Here is a 19,659-nt window from a genome sequence, read left to right on the forward strand (position 1 = left end):
CTTCCTGGTGAGCGCGTCGCCTGGGATCTGTGGCGCTTGCTGGCGCGTTTCACCCACTTTAAAACCAACAACCTATTGGCCTGGAGCGGCTCTTTTCTTCTTTTTTTTTTCCCCCTTTTCTCTTTTTTCTTTCCCCCAAAGCAAATCGCCGGACTCACACAGGACACAAGGTATTTTACTCTATAGAAATCCTTTTTTTTTTCAGGCAACTATGTCAAGAATGTTTTCATACTTTGGGCTGGATGGGGGGAAAAAAAAAAAAGGCTTAATCCCCTGAGATGGTTATTTCTCTGAAAACAGACATGCAAATGCTGGACTTGTCAAACCTTAAAATGTTTTCTTTATTCAGGGAATTACTGCCTGCCTGCTGAGCCCGGGTAATGCTGACAGGCTAAGCCCGGGGCCTTGGCAGCAGAGCATGCAGAGTGTGGGAAAGGGCGGCTGAGGCACGCGCCAGATAAGATCATACAATAAATGATACAGCCCTCCGGAGCACACGGCCACTTTCATATGCAAACAAGCCTCCCCGGTACGCACACACGCACACACACACACACACACGCACACGCTCACCCCGGGCAGGGCGCAGCACCTTGCCGCACGCTGGGGCAGACACGCGTGCACACGCGTGCACAGGGCTGCACGGCCGGCGGGGCAAGAGCATCGCACCGCAGCGTGGGGCTGCGGGGGTGGCGAGGATGTGGGGGGTGGGGGTGGGTGCAGGAGGACACAGGGTGGGTTTTGCTCAGCCCGGCCAGCATCCCAGGTGTCGGAGGAGGAGGGGTCTTCCCAGTGACCCATGGTCCAGCCGGGCACGTTCCCTAATTGTCCCGTCATGCCTCGGTGGCTGCACTTCGGCACCGCCAGTGCCCAGGCTCCTGTTGCAGCTGGGGGGTGGGTGGCTTGTGGACCCTGCTGGGGCCCTGCGAGGAGGGGAAAGTCACCTTCTAAGCGTTTCACTAGTTCTTTCTTCCAACTGGGGGGTAAAACCCGGCAGCAGGACCCGAAAGGCTCAGAAGGGTACAAAGGCAATCCAAACCACGTTGGACTCCTAACTGCATTTTTTTTAAGCTAGCACGCTGCTTTTAGCCCAAGAGAGGCTTTTTGGGGCATGTGCCTGGGGCTGGGCAACGCAGCCACAAATTCTGCTCTCCGACAGGGATTCGTTCCTAAACAGAAGCAAAGAGCGTGACACCACTGCTGGGAGTGGCGGGACTGATGGTGCCACGTCCCTGCTGCCCGCGGGAGCGGTGCCAGCTTCCCCCAGGGAACCACGCAGCAGCCCGGGCTTGGGCCAGCTGTGCTTTCCTCCGAGTGCGAAAACCTGACTGAGCCGGGGCGCGGGCAGGCGGGAGGCTGGCGTGAGCCTCCCTCGAGCCCCAAGCGTGGCACCTGCACATTTTTGTTTTAATAACCCCGGTGCCTGGCGACCCGCGGCAGGCAGCGGAGAGCAGCCGTCACGGGTGACAGTGCTGGTGGGTCACGCAGCCGGCTGCAGCTAATGACCCGCGCTCCGAGTGGCGCCGGGGTAGGAACTGCGGCTGCAGAGCTTCTGAAAGCCCAGCAAAAGCCACCGTGGGAGGGAGTCGTGACAGCAGCAGCATTTGGATCCAAAACAGGCTCCCTCCGGGAGCCAAGTGCCACCCAAGAGCGTGCTGGCACCGGCTCTCGCCCCCATGGGCTGCTGACAGCCACAGTCCCCTTCTCTTGTCTGTCACGCAGCACGTCCTGCTCCGACACCACCCCCGGACCTGTGCTGCCAGGACATGTTTTACAGGGAGCATCCCTAAATCAATCGCAGCACACCTCACCCTAACCTGAGCTTAGGTTTTGGCACAGTTGCCATCGCATTTTTCGGGCAGGCAGGAGCCCGGGCGCGGGTGCAGGAGGTTAGTGCAAGCACGAGGGGTGGCAAACAGAGGCAGCCGGTGATGGATGGCTGCCCCGTGCAGCCCCGGTGCTCTGCACGCTCGCAAATCACAGCTCCTCACTTCTTGCTGCTCTCAAGGTAGCTGGGGAAGGGGGGGAGAGGGAGGGTGAGGGGATCCTGGCGTCTTACTCCCAGCTTAATACGGTGCATTCACACAGATAATCTGTCAAGGAAAAAATGAGCCAACAAGCTATCTATTCTTGTCTGCGCTATTTTCCCATGTCAGAAACAGGCTGGGCTGAAAAATGTAGGTTTCCCCTTTCATCTTCCTTTCAGAGCCCCTGAACAAGATGCCTTTCTTTGCCAGTGCATGCCGAGGAGATCTTGCCTCGAAGAGCGGAAAAAGGAGCTTTCTTTTTCTTCTCCGCACCCCCCACCCCCACCCCCCCCGCCTTTTTTTTTTCCTTCTCCTTCCCCCCATGCCCAGGCCATGCTGGTGGTGGCAGGGAAGTGGAGCAGCTTTTGTTCCCCCCGCCCCCTCCCCGGGGAAGCAAGGGTGCTGTGCTGATTGCCGCCTTGATCTCCAATCGTTTTCACCGTCTCCCACCAAGTCTGGGGGTGGGGGGGTGGGGATGATGACAAACATTTCCCTACCACTACTGGGAGATTTTATTTTTAACTTGAAAAGAGGTGCCCGGGGAGGCAAAAATAACATTTCCTCAGGTTGGAGCCCCCGGTGAATGAGAGAGAAGTGATGAAATGTCCCATCATCCTTCCCTCAGCCATGTGGTGCCAACACAGCGACACACAGCAATACCCATCCTTTCACCAGCGCTGCCATACCGTGGTGATTAGCTCGCATTTCTCTGTCTGTGCCTCTCCCTTCCATCCCAGCCCCCACTCCCACCTTGCCCATGGGATACAGGCAGGATGAGGTGCAGGTGGGAGATCCACAGGTCTTCACAGTGCGGTGGCAATCCTCACCCTCCTCTGTCCAGGCACCTTGGGCTTGCCTGCTTTTTTTATACAGTTGGTTTGGTCTAATAAAAGTCAGAAATGAGTTTTTATGGGCGTTGTGGTCTGTCTTTCATTTCTCTGTGCACTAGTGAGCTGCTTGTACCTCGGTGACTGGCAGCAGCCACCAGCTCTCCGGCCGCCTGGGCTGTGCCGCTGGTGAGGGGCTGCGTTTGTTGATTTATGGAAGTGGTTTTCAAAAAAATAATATTTGGAATGGCCAGGTAACAGCCAAGTGCAGGGAGAGGACACATCGGCAGCACTCGCACAGCAGCCATCCGGCTATCTGGTTTCTTGTAAAAGCAAATACTCTAAAGGGCTTCAGGCTGCTCTGCTTCCTTCGCTGGTTTGAGGAGGACTGAAAATTGTGGCCCCTTTGCCATGGTTTCCCTGGCCTGGGAATCAGAGGTGGCAAGCAAACAAACCCTCTCCAGACCCTATTATTTTATTTTTTCATTATTTATTTTATTTTTTTTTTAACTTGTCTTTTTTGAAAAAAGAGGTGGATGTCCCTGCCTCCTCCTGAGGTGGGAAAGTGGAAAGTCAGGCTGTATCCCTCCAATCTTGGAGGTGCTGGACACTGGATGTCCTGATAATAATGACATACAACCTCTCTCAGCTTTCCCCCCCATCTCAGCTTTTCTTGGAGGTTTTATAAAGATGAGCAGAAACAGAAGACACATCTCTGGGAGCAAATGGTTTGGACAACCTGCCAGGGAAATGGTTTATCTCTGGGAGTTGTCTAACAGCATCTGGATACCCCAGGTGTTTGGTTCCTGACCATCCTGTAACATTGCTGAAAGCTCAGGCTGCCATGAACTGCAGTGCCAGTCCCTGCGCTGCTAGTGCCTGCAGTGGGTATGGATGCTGGGCCAACACCCACAGCCCTCAGAGAGCTGTCAGAAGAGCTAAAGTGCATGGGGATGTGCCTCTCCATCAAAATCCTTGTCAGGCAGGGCTGCTGGGAGGAACCTCAGGGAAATAGGGAGCAGACAGAGCAAGCAGCTAATTGCAAGGAGCAAAAATACACCGGTAAGATAAAAGAGAGTATTTGCATTGTCTGGAACCCCCTGGCCATCCCAGGTTTGCCTCCAGCTGTTTGGCAAAAAAACTCTTTTCAGCCTTTGAGGAGGTCACAGCTAATCTGGAATCAAACAGAACTAGCAAGTGAAGATGAGCCAGCAGGGAGGAAGGCATGAAACCAACTCCTTTTGGCTTTTGTGAGGACTGGGAAACTTGTAAATGCAATTGCTGGTGATGGTGGTGTAGCACTGTGATTGCCGCAGCTTTTGCATGACACTACCAAGAGACCCCACCTAAGGCTGGAGTTGCTCCAGGCTCTGGAGAGAAGAACTCATGGCCTGAATACACAACACATCAGTGGAAACAGGCAAGGAATTACTTTCCCACAGGCAGAGCTGGAGCTGCCATCCCCTTGGTATGGCCTTGGCCAGCAGCTGCCTTGCTCAGCAGCAGGGTGAGAGCTCATCTGTGTAAACACGTGGGAACCTGGGCAAGAGCTGGATCAGCCCAAGGAGCCCTCAGGAGCGCATGGTGCCATGTCCATAGGAGCTGGGAAGGGCTCTGGGATATGATAGTGGGGCAGGAATGCCCAGGCCAGCACAGTGTCAGGAGCATTGCCTCCTGCCTCACTCACATCCTTGTCCTCACTGCACAGCTGGGCTCCCTGGCACACGAAATGCTGCTGTCCTTAAACCTGGGCCTGGGAGTTTTCCCTAGAATGTGGGAAAGGTATGGAAAGCAAACCAGGACCATCCCAGCCTCCTGTGCCTTCCTCCCAGCCTGTCGTGATGCTGCAGGGACCAGGACATGCATGTCCTTGCTTTGGGCTCCTGAAGGGAAGGGACTGGGGCTGCGGGTGCTCTGTGGGAAGGAGCTCTGCAGCCTCCGCGGGGTTGGGAAACTGATGTTATCACAAGGGAGGGTTTGCCTCAGCATGGAGGTGAGGAGCAGCTCCCCCAGCCAGCCCCGCAGCCGCTGCCCCGGGCCCTCTGCCAGCTCTGCGGGATGGAGGCCCCAGCAGAAGCAAGCTGGGAACCGCCTAGACCACTCCAGCAGACGGGGCTGATGCCAGCCACGCCACACGGTGAATCACCAGCCCCAGCGTGCAGCCGCATCCTTCGCCTGCAGCGGCAAGGGCCAGGCAGGCGCCAGGTATGCCCGGGTACTCCTCTCTCCTGCTGACACAGGCGTCCTGACCTGAGCAAGGGGCTGCTGCTCTCCCTGGGGCATGGCCCCACAGTTCTCCTGCATCCCCGGGTCTCTTGGCTGCAAGCAGGGCTGGGGGGACAGCACCCTGGGAGGTGATCACCTGCACCTCCTGGGAACCTGCAAGTCTTTAATGGGCTTAGGGGCGTGTGACCCCAAACCTTCCCCCATGCATGGGATGAGGCTCTGATCTCAGCACAAATTAAGAGACATGATACGTGCACGTGTGTGAAGGCTCATGCGAGGGCAAGCCTTGTGCACAGGGCTCCCTGACCCGAGGCACATACTGCTGCTGCTGCACCGCTGTCCCAGTGAGGACACAGGGACACCCTCCTGTTCCTCCACCAGGAGCTCACTGGGACCTCTCCTGGCACTCTGCCAGGCTGCCCCAGTACCCACCAGCATACTGGAATGCGCCCACATCCACATCCCACCTGTGCTTCAGGCATAAGTGGGCAGCCGGGCACCGCGCTGCAGCTGCAGGAAAGGCAGGGTAGGCGAAGTGGAGCGAAATCCCCAGAGGAAAGGTTGCTCAGCACGTGGCACTGAAGGGTTAACCGGCTCGCCCAGAGACCCCCCAGCCCAGGCCTGCTCTGGCCTCTCTGTCTCCTCCGCGCTCCAAGGGCCGGGCTGGTGCCAAAGTCGGAACCTGCTAATCAGCAGCTCCCGGCAGCGGCAGGCCTCCGTCTGCCTTGACTCCTGGCCAAGCGCGGCCGAGCCTGCCGGCGCAGGAATGTGTGAGAGCCATGTGTCACTTCTCCAGACTGTGGGAAAGTGCTGCTCCAGTGAACTCACAGCAGCTGCCCTGCCCCAGCCCGGCCGCGCCGCAGGAGGAACGGGAGCCGAGGCTCGCAGCCCTTTGGATCCGTGGCTTGCTCCCGCTTGTTTCCGTGCGGATCCGCTGCCAACCCCCAGCCCCGCGGGTGACAAAGAACATCTGAGCCCCCCAAGGCCTTGCCGCGGCCACCACGGATGGGGAAGGAAGGGCTGCTGCTTCTATTTTTTTTCTTTTCCCCCTTTAGAAAACAATTTCTCCCCTGCCACACACACTTTTTGTGTTGGGCTTTTTGAAATGAAGGGGTGTGGGGGGTGTTGACAGCGGGAGCAGCAGCCCGGGGAGTCCGGAGCTGCCCCCACGCCGCAGCTCGCACCACCTGGCACTTGTACAAGACTCTTGTCTTCAAAGCCCTGGGCAGACAATGGCCCCTTTCAGGCCCCGCGGTGCCTGGAGCGGGCCAGGTCCCCGACCGTGGTCAGTCTGCCCGGCAGGGGCTGAGCGGCACAGGGCTCCGGTGCAGAGGCATGCGGGCTGCCGGTTGCAAGAGGATGGCAGGAGACAGGAGGTGCTGGGTGCTGTTGGGGGATGCTCCTGCAGGCCACCCCAAAGCTTCTAGGGGAGCAGCTGGACCCTTGCTCCTCTCCAACATGCTCCCTGCCCAGCACAGCCCTTCTGGACACCGTCAGCGTGGCATGTCCAGAAGGAGCTCAGAGCTGGAGCCCCAGCACAGCCCCCAGCTCGGCATGGAGGGCTGGCTGCCTTGCTACAGGGCCCATACTGGCAGCTCTGAAGGCAGATAAAAGCAAGACCAAGCGGAATAGAGGGTGGGGAACAGCCCATCTCCTTTTGCCCCAACCCCTACCAGAGGATTTACTGCCAGCCTGGGGAGTGGGAGACCTGGGCAGGGGCTTGGCAGGGGGGCAGTAGGCAAAGTGCTTAAGCAGCACATTTGGTGGCTGGCTGGTGCCCCCGCGCCTGCCGCCAGCCCTCCCTGGCTCCTCCTCGCCGTGCTGGCCCCCGCTGATCAGGCTCTGCAGACGAGCATCTATTTCTGCCCTCATTTTCATCTCCTCCTAAGCCTGCCACGGGCTCTCGTTAAAGCTGCTTGCTGAGGACTCATTAGCTTGGCAGGTTCAGTGAACTTGGATCAATTAAAATAAAGCTTCTTAGCTCCTCTCTGCTTTGCTCCAGCGTTGCCCTGCTCTCCTACTCCTCTCCACAACCTAGGCTATGCAGAACAAGAGTGACAGTCTCCGACCCACAGCACGTCCTGGAGGTGTGCTGGCAGTCCCAGGTCTAGCTCTGCTGTAGCTCCTGGCCCATGCTAGCACCAGTGACTGAGTGCCCTCCCTGCTTTTGGTGAGAGCCCCTTCCACAGGGAGCCACAGCTCCCATCAGGGCAGCCAAGGTGTTTGTAAAGGCATGAGCAGAGCGGGATGGGTGCAGCCCGGAGTCTGTCCATCAGAGGTTGCCATGCCCTCAGCCCCTGCAAGCTCAGCTGGCTGAAATGCTTCTTGCCAGGGCCAGCGCTGAGCTCAGCCCCACAGCCCCCCAGCAATGTCTCCCATCTGGTTCCCCCTAAAGTGTGAGTGGCTCGGGAGGCAGAGCCTTCTCCTCAGACCTTGCAGTGGTGGATCCATTGCCAATTACATCTTTATGGGTGTGAGAAGACAGGGAGAGTTACTTCTTTTGCTGCCAAAAAGTGCTCTGGCTGCCTGGAAGCCAGTGCAGGGCTGGAGCATCTCCAGTACTGCCCTACTGTCAACTTCTTCATGACTCCAGTCCTTTGTGGTTCCAGAAACCTTTGGGGAGCAATGTTAACTGCCCAGTCAGAGCTACACAAACTCAGAAGGTCAGGCAGCAGCAGAGCTTGGGCTTTCAGCCACCTTTGAACCTACTGACCAAACCCAAACAAACCAAAGCTCTAATGAAGTTAGTTTGGAGTCTTTCCTGGATTGCATCCATGCAAATCAGGAGTCCGCTGCAGCCAGGCAGATGATGATATTAGTGGGTACAAAACAAGGCCACCGGGTGCTAGAGACCATGGGCCAAGCCCAACATTGGATGCGACCGCACCCAGGCTGTGGGAAAACTCTGACCCAAGCACCAGCTGAACAGGGTGGCTTGAGCTTATCTCTGCAAACCAAAATCTCCCTGGCCCCTGCTGTGGACGAGTTCCAGCGCAGTGGGAAAATCTGGGGCTTCAGCATCCTGCCAGCACCTTTTTCACTGCTTGGTCACAACTGCATTGGCTTGTAGCCTTTCTCACTGTGGGGACATCAGACCTGTCACCTGCCGCAGAGCTGAGCTGTGTCCACTCTCAGAGCAGAGACAGAATCTGCTTGCAAGCTGCACCTGCCCCTCTGCTGCTCGCCTGCAAGTACCCTGCAGAGCCTCTCAAGCAGAGAAAGCATTTGCTGGTGGTGCTAGGCGTAGACCTGAACTCCTTGCCCTTGAAGCAGGGCAGCTCCATGAGGAGGAACTGAACTTGGAAGTTTGGGGTCAGCAGTTTCTTCTTGCCAGAATGGAGCAAGAAAAGCAAACAGCTCCTGCAGCCCTTCTCTGATTTGGGTTTTGTTACACTTTCCAAACACATCAGTCAAATAATCATGAAGGATCATTCAAACCTTTCCAAGACTTGGAGGCTTGGTTTCAAACAAGCATTGGCCTTATTGATGCTTTGCAGAGGTTTGATTGCACTGGAAGGGGGAAGAAAAGCGAATTGCAAGGTTTAAACAGCCTTCTGCTCTGGCAACACATCATCATGCCCTCAGTTCTGGAGCAGCTCCTTTTTAAAGGCAGGTAGGGCTGCCCTTCTCTGTCTGCTCTGCCCCTCCTCTTGACTCACTGGAGCATGTATACATACATGTATGTGAGTGCTAATGACTGTGTTTACATACCGGGTGTGTTTGATGGGATGCGAAGGTGGGAAGAGCAAATTAGCATGCTAAACCTCCCCTGAGTTTGTGTAGGAGCCTGGCAACACCCAGGGTCATCAAAGACCATCAGTGAGGGCAGAGTCATGTCAGGAGAAAGGCAATGGCTGTGTCGTGTCTGCAGAGAGCAGCCTGTGATGTTGGCTGAAGGCTCAGAAATTAGGGACAAGGAGAAGGCGGCTGATGAATAGTTCATAATTTCATCACTCAGGAGTTGGGGATGCTAGGGTTTGTCAGGAGCTCTAAAGATGAATTAACCACTTTTCAAAATTTCCTATCAGGGATCATGTGCTTGCTAACCAGTACCTGAAGACCCACACCCCTCAGTGAACTAAGAAATCATGCCTCCTTCATGCAAAGGCTGAGCTGCAGCACAGATCGTGATGGAGCTGCTGGCTGTGTGTGTGTGTGAGCCCTATTTTTTACCCTAGATCTCCCACAAAATGACCCTGTGGCCTGCCCCAACCCTTCTGCTCTGTGCTGACCTTGCTGGCCTTGCAGCAGTGTGAGGACTCCTGCCACAGTGTGCCTCTCCTCCATCACTCCCCTCCATCGCTTCGTGCCAGGGTGCACACAGGGGTGGGTGCTCCTGGCCTCTTCCACCATATGTGGGGCCGGGGGGGGGGGCTGTCCCCCCCACCTTGCTGTGGGAGGTCACTGCATGGCGTGGCCCTGCCGCTGAAGGCACAGAGCACATCCCCACAGCTCCCCCCTAGCCGACTGGGAGGCGACAGCCTTGGCAGCAGGGCAACAGAAATGCTGGCAGGGCATCTCCGGCGGGCTGAGGGGTCCAGCAGCTTCCCCTCCGCTCTGCCCTCAGCTGCTGAGCGTGAGCGGGTCCCGTCGGGATAACGTTTCCCCTTGTCGCTGATCCCTGCTTAGCGGGCACATTACTGGGATGGCAGAGCCACCCCGAAGTCTCGACGCTTGCCCTGGCCCAGGGCTCAAATTCAAGGCACCTGCTGCCATAAGGCAGCTCCGGAAACCTGGCCAAGGGGCCCCGGGAGAGGAAGGGGTGGCAGGCTGGATGGCAGGTCCCACAGCCCCTTGGCTACCCCAAAACTGCACAAATCATGTGCCTGGTGAGACACCCAAGGGTGCTCTGCTGGGAGCTGGGGTCCTGCACCCAAGGGCAGAGGTGCCACTTTGTCCTGCAGCCCCCATGCTGGGTTGGTGTCCCCAAGGGGCAGGTCTTGCCCCCTCCCAGGGAGAAAGGGACTGTCGACCCCCACAGCCCCCCAGATTTCCCTGGTGTCAGTGCTGTGTCACCGTGAGCTGCCTGTCGCCGCTGACCCTGGGAGAGGTCTGGGGGTCACCATCACTCTCCCACTGTGACAAGGGAGGAGTGGGATGCCGTGACAAGGACCCTGCCCTGCCAAGTCATAGAGCTCTTGCCTCTTTGGGAAAAGAGGGACTTTGGCTGGATGGGTCAAAAATAACATTTTACCCAGAAGTTTTGGTTTTTAAAAAATATTTCTTACTCCAGTTTCTAATTTATTTTCAAAGAGAAAAAAATCCCCAAATTTTATCTTTTAAAAAATCCCCTTTTTAATTCAAGTACTAATGAGATAAAAATTAGACTCTTCTGTGCTTGAAAGCTTTACCCTCAACCAAACTATTTTCTGCAACAACGGCTTTTTTAATACCAAAATTTTTCAACCAGAAATAGTCCTCTGATGCTGAATTTCTATTTTGTTCAGTCCTTGGTCCTGGCCCTATCTTTAATCTGGGAGTGTTTCAACAAATCATTTGCAAATAGCTCCTTCCAGGGCAGGAGAAAACCAAGAATTTAGAGCCCAGCAAGCGCAGGAGCTGGGGAGAGGAAGGGAAACCAGGACAGCAGGGTTAAGCTCACTACCTTCAACCAGATACCTCCAGGGGAAGGGAGGGGAGGAGGAAGACTGTAATGAATTAGTCCTGGGTGCTCTGGAGCATTTCCAGTTTGCAAATTACCACTTCTTTATTAGGCTCTAATTCAATCTGCTCCGGGGCATTGCTTGCAAAAGCCTTTTTGAAGAAGAGGGATGGGAAGCATCCCTGTGTGGGGCTGGTGCATGGTCCCTGGCAGCAAATCCCGGGCAGTGCTCACCCTGGCTGGGGTCCACTCCCCAGGGCACTGGAGACAGTGGTTCTGTCCCAGTACGTTGTGGGCAGTGTCAGCCATCTGCAAAGCCACAAGCCCTGCAGTGATGCTCGGTGTGGGTGGGGTGAGGTTGCCCTCATGCCCCAGCTAGACATGCACATGTGTATACACACACATACAGGTCTGCAGGAGGAGGTTTCCTGGAAATGGGGGTCTTATTGGTGGCCTGAGGGGGTAGGGCAGGGTGCCTGAGCCTGCTCTGCATTGCGAGAGAGTAGAGGCTGGAAGGGTTGCCAGGCGTTACCAGAGCTGCCTGTGTTCACAGCATTCTGAGCCCCTCAGCAGCTCCACAGCCCTGATGGACCCTCCCCATTCCAGCACCCCAGGTCTCCTAAGAGCCTCCTGGGACATTTATGGGGGACCCCCTCCCAGGACCCACTGGGTGAAAGTTTTGGGGGCTTTTCCCAACGCTGTTGGTCTGGGATGGCATCTGCACATGAAGATCTGGCTGGCACAGGGCACTCGTGCACACACAGCAGAGAGACTCGTGCCAGTGGGGAGCGTGGCTGTAGCTGTGAGGGATCTGAAGCATCCCAGCACCCCAAAAGACCCCTCCTCCCTGTATGAGCTGAGAAAGCAGTCTGTAATTAAAGTGTGGCAAGTCTGGGGTTTGGCTGAGAGCCGTGGGATGGGCTGAGTTTGACACACAACCAGTTCTGGCTGTCACCAGGCACCATTTCACACATGAAAGGTGTATTATCCGTGACCAGACACTGCCAACCCCAGCGACGCCCTCTCCCTGTAAACCTGACTCCTTGGTTTGAAACCAGATTATTTTTGCGGAGGGAGAGAAACAAAGGGGACAGTTCTAGAAGGGGGCTAGTAAAAAGCAAAATACTGAAACTCCCTGCCCCTACACCCTAAAAAAGGGTCAGCCTTGGCCTCTTCTCCCCACACATGGCACTGCATCCCTGCGCCTTAGGAGTTGGCTTCTGAGAACTGAAACGCTCTGGCAAACAGGGTGAAAGGAGAGGGTGGAGAAGTGGGAATGAAGAGGATGAATGGGACCGGGCTCTTATCTGATGGCTGCTGAGTGAGGCATGATGAATTCCCCAGCAACAGGTCTGTTTTGTCAGGAGGCCTCTTATCAGATGGCACAAGCACAGTGGTCTGGCCACCACCGCAATTAATCACCCATCAGCAGCCTTTGCTCCAAAGAGAAAAGTTAATCCACTCCCCTTTTTCTCTGTTGGCCACAGGCTGGCTTCCAAAAGCTGCAGGGAGAAACCTCCAGCCAGCCAAAGGCCCCTGCTCCCAGAGCAGCTCGGGAGACAGGGAATTCTGGAGACCCCCAGCACCCTTTGGTTAAGGGAACAGAAGACAGGGAGGTGTGGGAGGGCAAACCATCACAGCCCCACCAGCTGCCCCCGTGGGGACACTAGTGGGCTGTAACCCCACAGGGCTGCAACTGCTCTGGCTGCAAGACAGTCCCCTTGTGTCATCGTGATGGCAGAGAGAAACTACAGACATCCACTCAAGCATGGGCACAGATCAGATGTAGGCAGGGGGAGATGGAGTCTCCGAGGCATCCAGGAATTAGGGTGGCATCTGAGAAGTAGCAGAAATGGGAGAGGGAAAGGGGGATGCTTGGGCAGGAGGTAAAGGAGAGACTGTGTCCCATCTGGCTGCAAGCATCAGGAGTGCAAGAGTGGCCAGATCCCGGCTCCTCCAAGCCACTGATCCCTAGGGACACCTTCACACAGCATGCAGTTGCCCTGTAAAACCTTCTGCAGCCTTGCAGTGTGCCAGGGAGACACTGCAGATCCGTCTGGCCTTGGGTCATCCCGCCTGGAAGCAGAGGAGGAGCACTCCTGCTCCAGTGCTCTGCAGGGTGCAGCTGAAGTGAGATGTCTGCCTCTGGCCCTGGGGGGAGGGGTGGGGAGTGTTTGGGCTCCTGGACCCACAGATTGGAAAATTTCAGTCAGGAGGAGAAAGGAGGGAGGGTTGGTGCCAGGAGCTGTCAGCAGCAGGCCGGTGTCCTCTCGCCTCCACTCCGCAGGCACGACAGGGCTGCTGGAGGAGCCGTCTGCGTGCTCCGGGTCTGGTGCCATCAGCATATGGGTGACATTTGTCCCTTGGTCATGTTTTCCCCATGCCCAGATGGTGCAAAGTCCTTGCTGTCCCCGTGTCAGCTGAGGCATGGGACGGGGATGCCAACACGGTGGCTGACACCGAAGCTGGGGCAGCTGCAGGGCCACGTGCGAGGGAGGGCAGGCTGGGGGGTGTCATGTGCTCGTCTCCTGCTTTAGGGAGCCGTGCATATTCCCCCTCCCATGGAAATTTTAACCCTGGTCATTTCTTTCTCACAAATGGGCCACAGAAGGTGCTTTTTGCCCTCCTACTCATTTTTTTTTTCCTTTTTCCTTTTTCTGTGCAGCCTGACATAGGACCCCTCCAGCATTGGGCTACCCTGGGGTGTGGGGGATTTATTGTCACCTTTATGGGGAGGCTGCTGCCAGAAAAGCAGCACCTACAATCCATGGTGGGAAAGCAACAGTCCTTCACCCAGGGACTGGCTGGAGCTGAGGTTCATCTCTGTGCGGTGGCAATCTGCCCTGGGGCACCCTTGGTTGTGTTGGTGGGGGCCAGCAATGCTGACCCACCCCTCCCTCCCTCCTCCCCCCTGCCCCCCTAGAGCAAATATGATGTCACAGGGAAGTGAAAAAGCCATGAATGAGAGCTTATGGCAGTAAGTAATGGAAAGCAGTTGTCCCTTGTAATGTTGCCTGGCTATAAAATGTCAGATAGATGTAAAAGTTATAAATACATCAGAGAGCAAATAATTGCAGCGGGGCATTAACTCCTGCTGTGGGAGTGCTGCTTGCCTCCCCAGGCAGCTCCCTGCGCTGAGGGGATCAGCCAAGAACAACTCAGGGAGGTCCCAAATGTGCCTGCTCCCCTGGCCGGTGAGTGCTGACCTGCTGCAGATGGGAGCTGGGAAGGGTGCTGGTGCACGCAGTGGGAGTCGGACCTGCCCGCTGTGTTGCTGGATCTCATGGGCGGGTTATCTGAGCGAGTCGCTGTGCTGAAGGACGGTCTGTGCCCTGCGGTGCGATTAGGTGAGAGTCAAGGGCAGACTGTGTGCCCAGCTGGGCTGACCATGGGAGGCAGCGTCTGGGGACACTGCCTGTGTGGTTTAGGGGGGAGCGTGTTCAGGTGGCAGAGCCGCCTGGACAAGGACACAGGAGGCTCAGCATCCCCTCAGTACCAAACCCATTCCCTCAGTCCCAAACCCAGGCGGCATTCCCAAAACAAGGGGCTGTGCAGATGCTGAGGAGCTGCTGGCAGAGCAGGGTTCCTGCAGCAGACCAGCACTGGCAGTGGGGATGGGGACACTGCCCTCAGTGTGGAGGAGTTATCCTCCCACTGATCGCTTACCATTGTGGTGGGATGCCAGAAATCTCCCTGGTACACAGATATATATACACACACCCCCTCACACATCTATACATGGCTGTAACGGTTGAAGAAGGCCCCAAATCCTTACAGAACATTCCTGAGAAACCTCTCTCTGCTGCAGTGCCAAGACTTCAGAGCATGGCCGCAGCGCCCCGAAGGTGCTGCTGCAGCTTGAAACACAACCCTGGGCCAGGAATTCCCGCAGGAGGGTTTCACAGAAGGGCAAGATGCAGAGGAGAAGGGGGACTCGGAGGAACAGGTGCAAGCGGTCTTGCCATACTTACCCACGTCTACAAATACACTAGTGGAAATAGTGAGGGGAGCAGGGAGCAATGATGCAATAAATCTTTTAAAAGAAACAATAAGACCAGGACAGATGGCATAAAAAGGAGCGTGTTCCCTTGGCTACCAGTGACTTTAGGAATGAAAAAAGTGGTGTAAGTGAGGGACAACAAAGGGAAACAAACAGTGGTCCCAGAGATATTTAAACCCTGGGATCGTGAAAAAGATTCATGGGCAAACCGGGTGCTTTTCAAAAGGCTTGGAGGAGAGGAAGGCTCTATCTGGAACAGCATGTAGGGAAAAGAAATGTTCAGAGATTGCTGCGCTTGAGCAAAATATTGAAGGAAGAACAATGAATATGCAAGCTTTTTGGTATCCTGAGGAGGGATGGGAGGAAAGGACACTGAGTGTGCAAGTGTGGAGGAAATCCATTCATCTGAGATCCTCTGGATGCTTCACACATGGGTGTTTCTTTCCAAAATGCATGGGTTTCATGCCTAACCCTGTCACCAGTGCCGTAGCCAGACAAGTGTCCCACCACTCTGACACCAGCTCCATCCTGTGCGCACCAGGTGTCTTGGACTGAGCATTCACTCCATGAAAGTCTATTTCCTTCTCTTTCCAGCTGGAACCTGCTACTTTTTTGCTTCTTCACATTGTCCTCTTGTTCTGGTGCTGTAAGAGACTCTAGCAGAGGCTCACGCAGTCCCCCTGACGCTCCCCTTCTCCTTTTCATCACCCCTTTCCAAGATGAAATGAGAAGCAGCTTCCCCCCAGGCTGCCCCTGTGTATGCCCCCAGCTTGTTCTCTTGGCTAAGTTTCAGCTGAGGAACATGCTGGAACGCTAAAGCCGTGGTAATGAGTAACACACTTCTTCAATGGGACGATGCTTTCCGAATGTACTGTGCTTTACAGCTACCATAAATAATGAAATCAGTATTTGTAAACTATACTTTAAGGAATCCATTCTTTTCCAGAGATTTCAAAAGCGTGTCATTTTCCAGATTGTGAAGTTTGCCAGTTCATCTATTTTTAGAACTTCTCACTCTACTGATGTGGTCAAGACAGTCCTTAAACAGAAAAGGGTGGCTGCGTGCCTCAAAGGTATAAACAGCCAGACATGTGATGGGAAATGCTTCAGAGGTGAGCGTGGCAGACTCATAGACATCAAAGTTGTTGGGTGGTGAAACTGCAGGGACAAGTCAGCGTGCAGGCTGGAGTAACAGTCACAGTAAAACATCTTAAAAGTGACTTTTCTTGGAGATCTGGAGTCCTTAAAATAGTCTTGGGTCCCAGGAAATGAGACAGATCCTGTGGAAAACTGGCAGTGTGGCCTCAGCTGGTACCGGCTCTTCCTTGGAAACCTTAATTTGTGTAAATATAGAAGTGGGAGGAAAAATCCCCCAAAACCCCAACCTAGCCAGGTGTCTGTGAGGCTTCTCTGGGGTCCTCATCTCTGCCAGACCCACCAACCCCCTTGGACAGCATCCCCCCCATCCTCATCTCTCAGCCACAGCAGAGTCCCGAGGGCTGCACTTGGAGCAGGGACACCCCTGCCCAGCATGGGTGTGAGCCCCATAGTTCTGATAAGGGAAAACAAACCCACATCTGAAGACCTCCCAATATTTGGTGATTCCCAAACTTTGCAAGGGTACGGATGGAGCTGACTGTGACCCTGCCCTCATTCCCAGCTGGTTGCCTCCTTGCCTCATGAGCCCAGCGAAGCTGCTCTTACATTCTCCAAGTTGGACGTAGGTGCTCTTTGAGGCCTCTGTTCCTAACTTGTGCAGTTTAAACCAATTTTTACTGCACTTAACATTTCAAAGATGCTGTCCTGTCCTCAGTGATAAACCTCCTTCCTGTGTGCATGCTTTTTTCCTATTTAAAGGCTGTTGACTCTTTTGCTTAGAATACATGCATGTATTTCTTCAGTTGCTAGACAAAAAACCTGGGGCATACCTTGCTGCTGCTGCCTTCTCCCTGTGCTTAAGACCATGGATTTCAAGTATTTCATTTAAAAGTTCAAGTTTCACTTTTCAGGCCCGGATTGTGACCTTCTGTTCAGTGTAGAAAATGCCGGCCCCACAGAAAGGGTATTCCCTTCACTCCATCATCAGACCTTGTCCTAGTACAAGATGCACTGGCCAAGCTCCATGGGAAGGGGACTTTCCATGCCAGTTCAGACTCCCTCTTGTCCACAGATAGTGCTCTGTCCTCAGCTACAGCAATTCTTGGGTGCTCCCAAGAAAGATGCACCAGATCAGTGTCTCCTGGGAAGGAAAGAACCCCTGACTCTTGCAGGTGCTTAAATTGCCTTTCAACGTTCTGCTGTGGCCCAGCATCCAGGCATGACCCCATTCCTGGCGAGGTACACACCACAGGGCATCCCCTCTGCCTGTGTTTTTGATACCTGGAAGACCAACCAAAGGTGCCCAATGCCTTGCAGGTGGGGACAGCCCTCCAGCATGGCCTCTGGGCTTCTGCAGCAGCATCCTGCCAGCTCCAGGCATGGGCAGAGCTAATGCAAGGGTTGGAGCTCCCCTTGTAGAGGTCACCCTGGCTCTGCTCCGAGCTGCCTAGCTGGGATGGGAGGCAGTGACCCACAAACACCTCCCTGCTTCCCAGCTTCCTCCCAAAACTGGCTTTTTCAAACCACGAGACTCCCATGAAACCTGGCCCTGCTCCAAGGTTCACGCAGGCGGTGGGGCGGGAGGAGGAGGGAAGCAGAGAGCAATCCATAACCTTTGTAGCACTCTGGAGAGCAGCTGTCTGGCAAATGTCAAGCACTGTCTAGGGCTATTTTGGGCACTTTATTTTTATAAAGGATGCTTTGAGGTGGGGGAAGGGCACAGAGAGGATTTTCTCATTGCCAGCACCTTAAAGAATAAAACCCCATGGAGGAAAGTTCAAGGACGCCTCTTGGTCATGTGGCCAATGTCCTGTTGGCGTGTCCCTGGAGGCTCTTGGACAGGCAGGATGCCAGAGATGGGCCTTGCCTTGTCTCATGACTGGAGTCCTCCAGAAGGAGCCCGAGCCCCTCAGGAACCACACTGGAGGTGGCTCACGCTGTGGATGCAACCTTGGTGTGCACCATCACTGCAGGGGGGACCAGAACCCCGCGATACCCAGCCTCCCAGGAGGACCCATGGGTGAGAAACCAGTGGCCTTGGAGTTTCCTGCCTAGGAAGTCTCATAAATATAGTCTTAATTCTGGATGCTTCCCACTGCTGTCCCATGGGCCAAATCCTCCAAGCCCCCCAAAGCCCTCAGACTCCTTTGCTTCCAATAGAGCCAAGGCCCACAGCCAAGATATTACACAAGGAGAAGCAGAGCATCTAGAGATCCTTGCCTGAAAGATTATATGGAGCGTAACTGGAACATCCAACAGGAAAGCGTTCCTGTTGACAGAAGGGGATGTTCTTCCAAGAGTGGAAACAGTTGCAGAAAGTCAGTGTGTTTGTCTGCAGACTTCTGGGGAGCCTGGAAAACAAAGTGGTTCTCATTTGTAATAGTGGAAGGCTCAGCTCCCCTAGGACATGTCTCTTTATCAGAGGCAAAAGTAGGGTGGAAGTGGGAGAAAGAACCCCTCCAAATTTGTTACTGTAGAACATCACACTGTGTGTTTAGTGTTCTCAGACTGGCTGAGCCTGATCCCTCTTAGGCTCAAACTAGGATCAAACTCCCTGCCAGGATCTCAGAGTGGTTAACTGTGAGAGCACCAGGACGTGCTGTCTTGGTACCCCAAGTCCAGCAACCACAATACCCGTCCTGTGGAGTGGGGGGCTGCAGTCCCACCATTGCACTTCCCAGCCCAGAAATACATCACTGCAAATGATCCCAGGCAGTTCTGTGAGCATCTGGAAGCAAGCACGGAGATGAGTAATATCTGACATAGCTTCGTCAAGAATGAGGCACGTCAGGCCAAGTTAATTTCCTTCAGCAGCGGGGTATAACAAGCCCGAGGGGTAGTGGTGGCTGTGGGACGGGAGCTGTGGGCAGGAGCGGGGTGCTGTGCCTGCCATGCCTGTAGGGTGGTGGAGGAGCAGGGCTGGGCAGGGTGCCGCAGGATGCGTGCGGAGGGAGCGGGGGCACGGTTTTGGGAGAGCGGCTCTCAATGGCCCACTGTGGGGCTGGAGGGCTGCTATTGAGCGCTCCCATTAACAGCCAGCTTGGAGAAACAGAGAGAGTATTTGTTGCATTTGCATGCCATGCAAGGCTGGGGCCACAGACAGAAAAGGGATTGTGGCAAACTGGAGAAATGGGGTGAAAAGCTGGGAGGAGGCTGAAGGGAGGGAGTGTGCTGTGGCACGCTCCTGCCAGGATCGATGTGGGCAGGGGAAGATGTCCCCGGGGGGTTGCTGCCCACTGCCACCTCTGCTGCAGCCCTGGAGCTACAGAGGAAGCTGGGCAGATGCAGGCAGAAGAGGTTCCTGTGCAGCTCCACGGAGCCCTGGCAGGTGACAGTCACCAATGGGCACCCACCGCATCTTGGCCGGAGTGGCCTGGACCCGCTGCACTCAGACAAAGCTCTGGCACATGGGCCGTGGCACACAATCTATACACCCTTAATTCACAGCACTGTGCTCTGAGCCATTTCTGTATTAAACTGAATCAGTTTAACAGCAGAAGCTGTCAGCACCCGCTGAGCAGCCTCCCTCCCAAATGGCAGCAGGGGATAAACCAGCAGTAGCTGAAACCCTCCTGCACTGGTGCAGGCAGTGAGAGGAGGCACGGGTAGAACCAAAACCCTAGTACCCAGCCCCAGGAGCTGCTCCCTGCGGATGCTGGCTGGGGTAAGGTACAGCTTTGCACTGGCTACCCTGAGTAAGGGTGCAAAGCAAAACACAAGCAGCTGTGCTTCCCCCAGCCCCTGCCTGCATTGGAAGGATGCTGAAGGGGAGGTGGGTTCGCAGGAAAGCTGGGCACGCTGTGTCTGGGAGTGAGCGGGATCTATGGGGCACCTGCCAGCCTGTGCAGGGATGCCTTCCACCGGCAGCAGCTGCAAAAG

This window comes from Gallinula chloropus (genome assembly GCF_964237585.1).
Source record: "Gallinula chloropus genome assembly, chromosome: 8".
NCBI classification, from domain to species: domain Eukaryota; kingdom Metazoa; phylum Chordata; class Aves; order Gruiformes; family Rallidae; genus Gallinula; species Gallinula chloropus.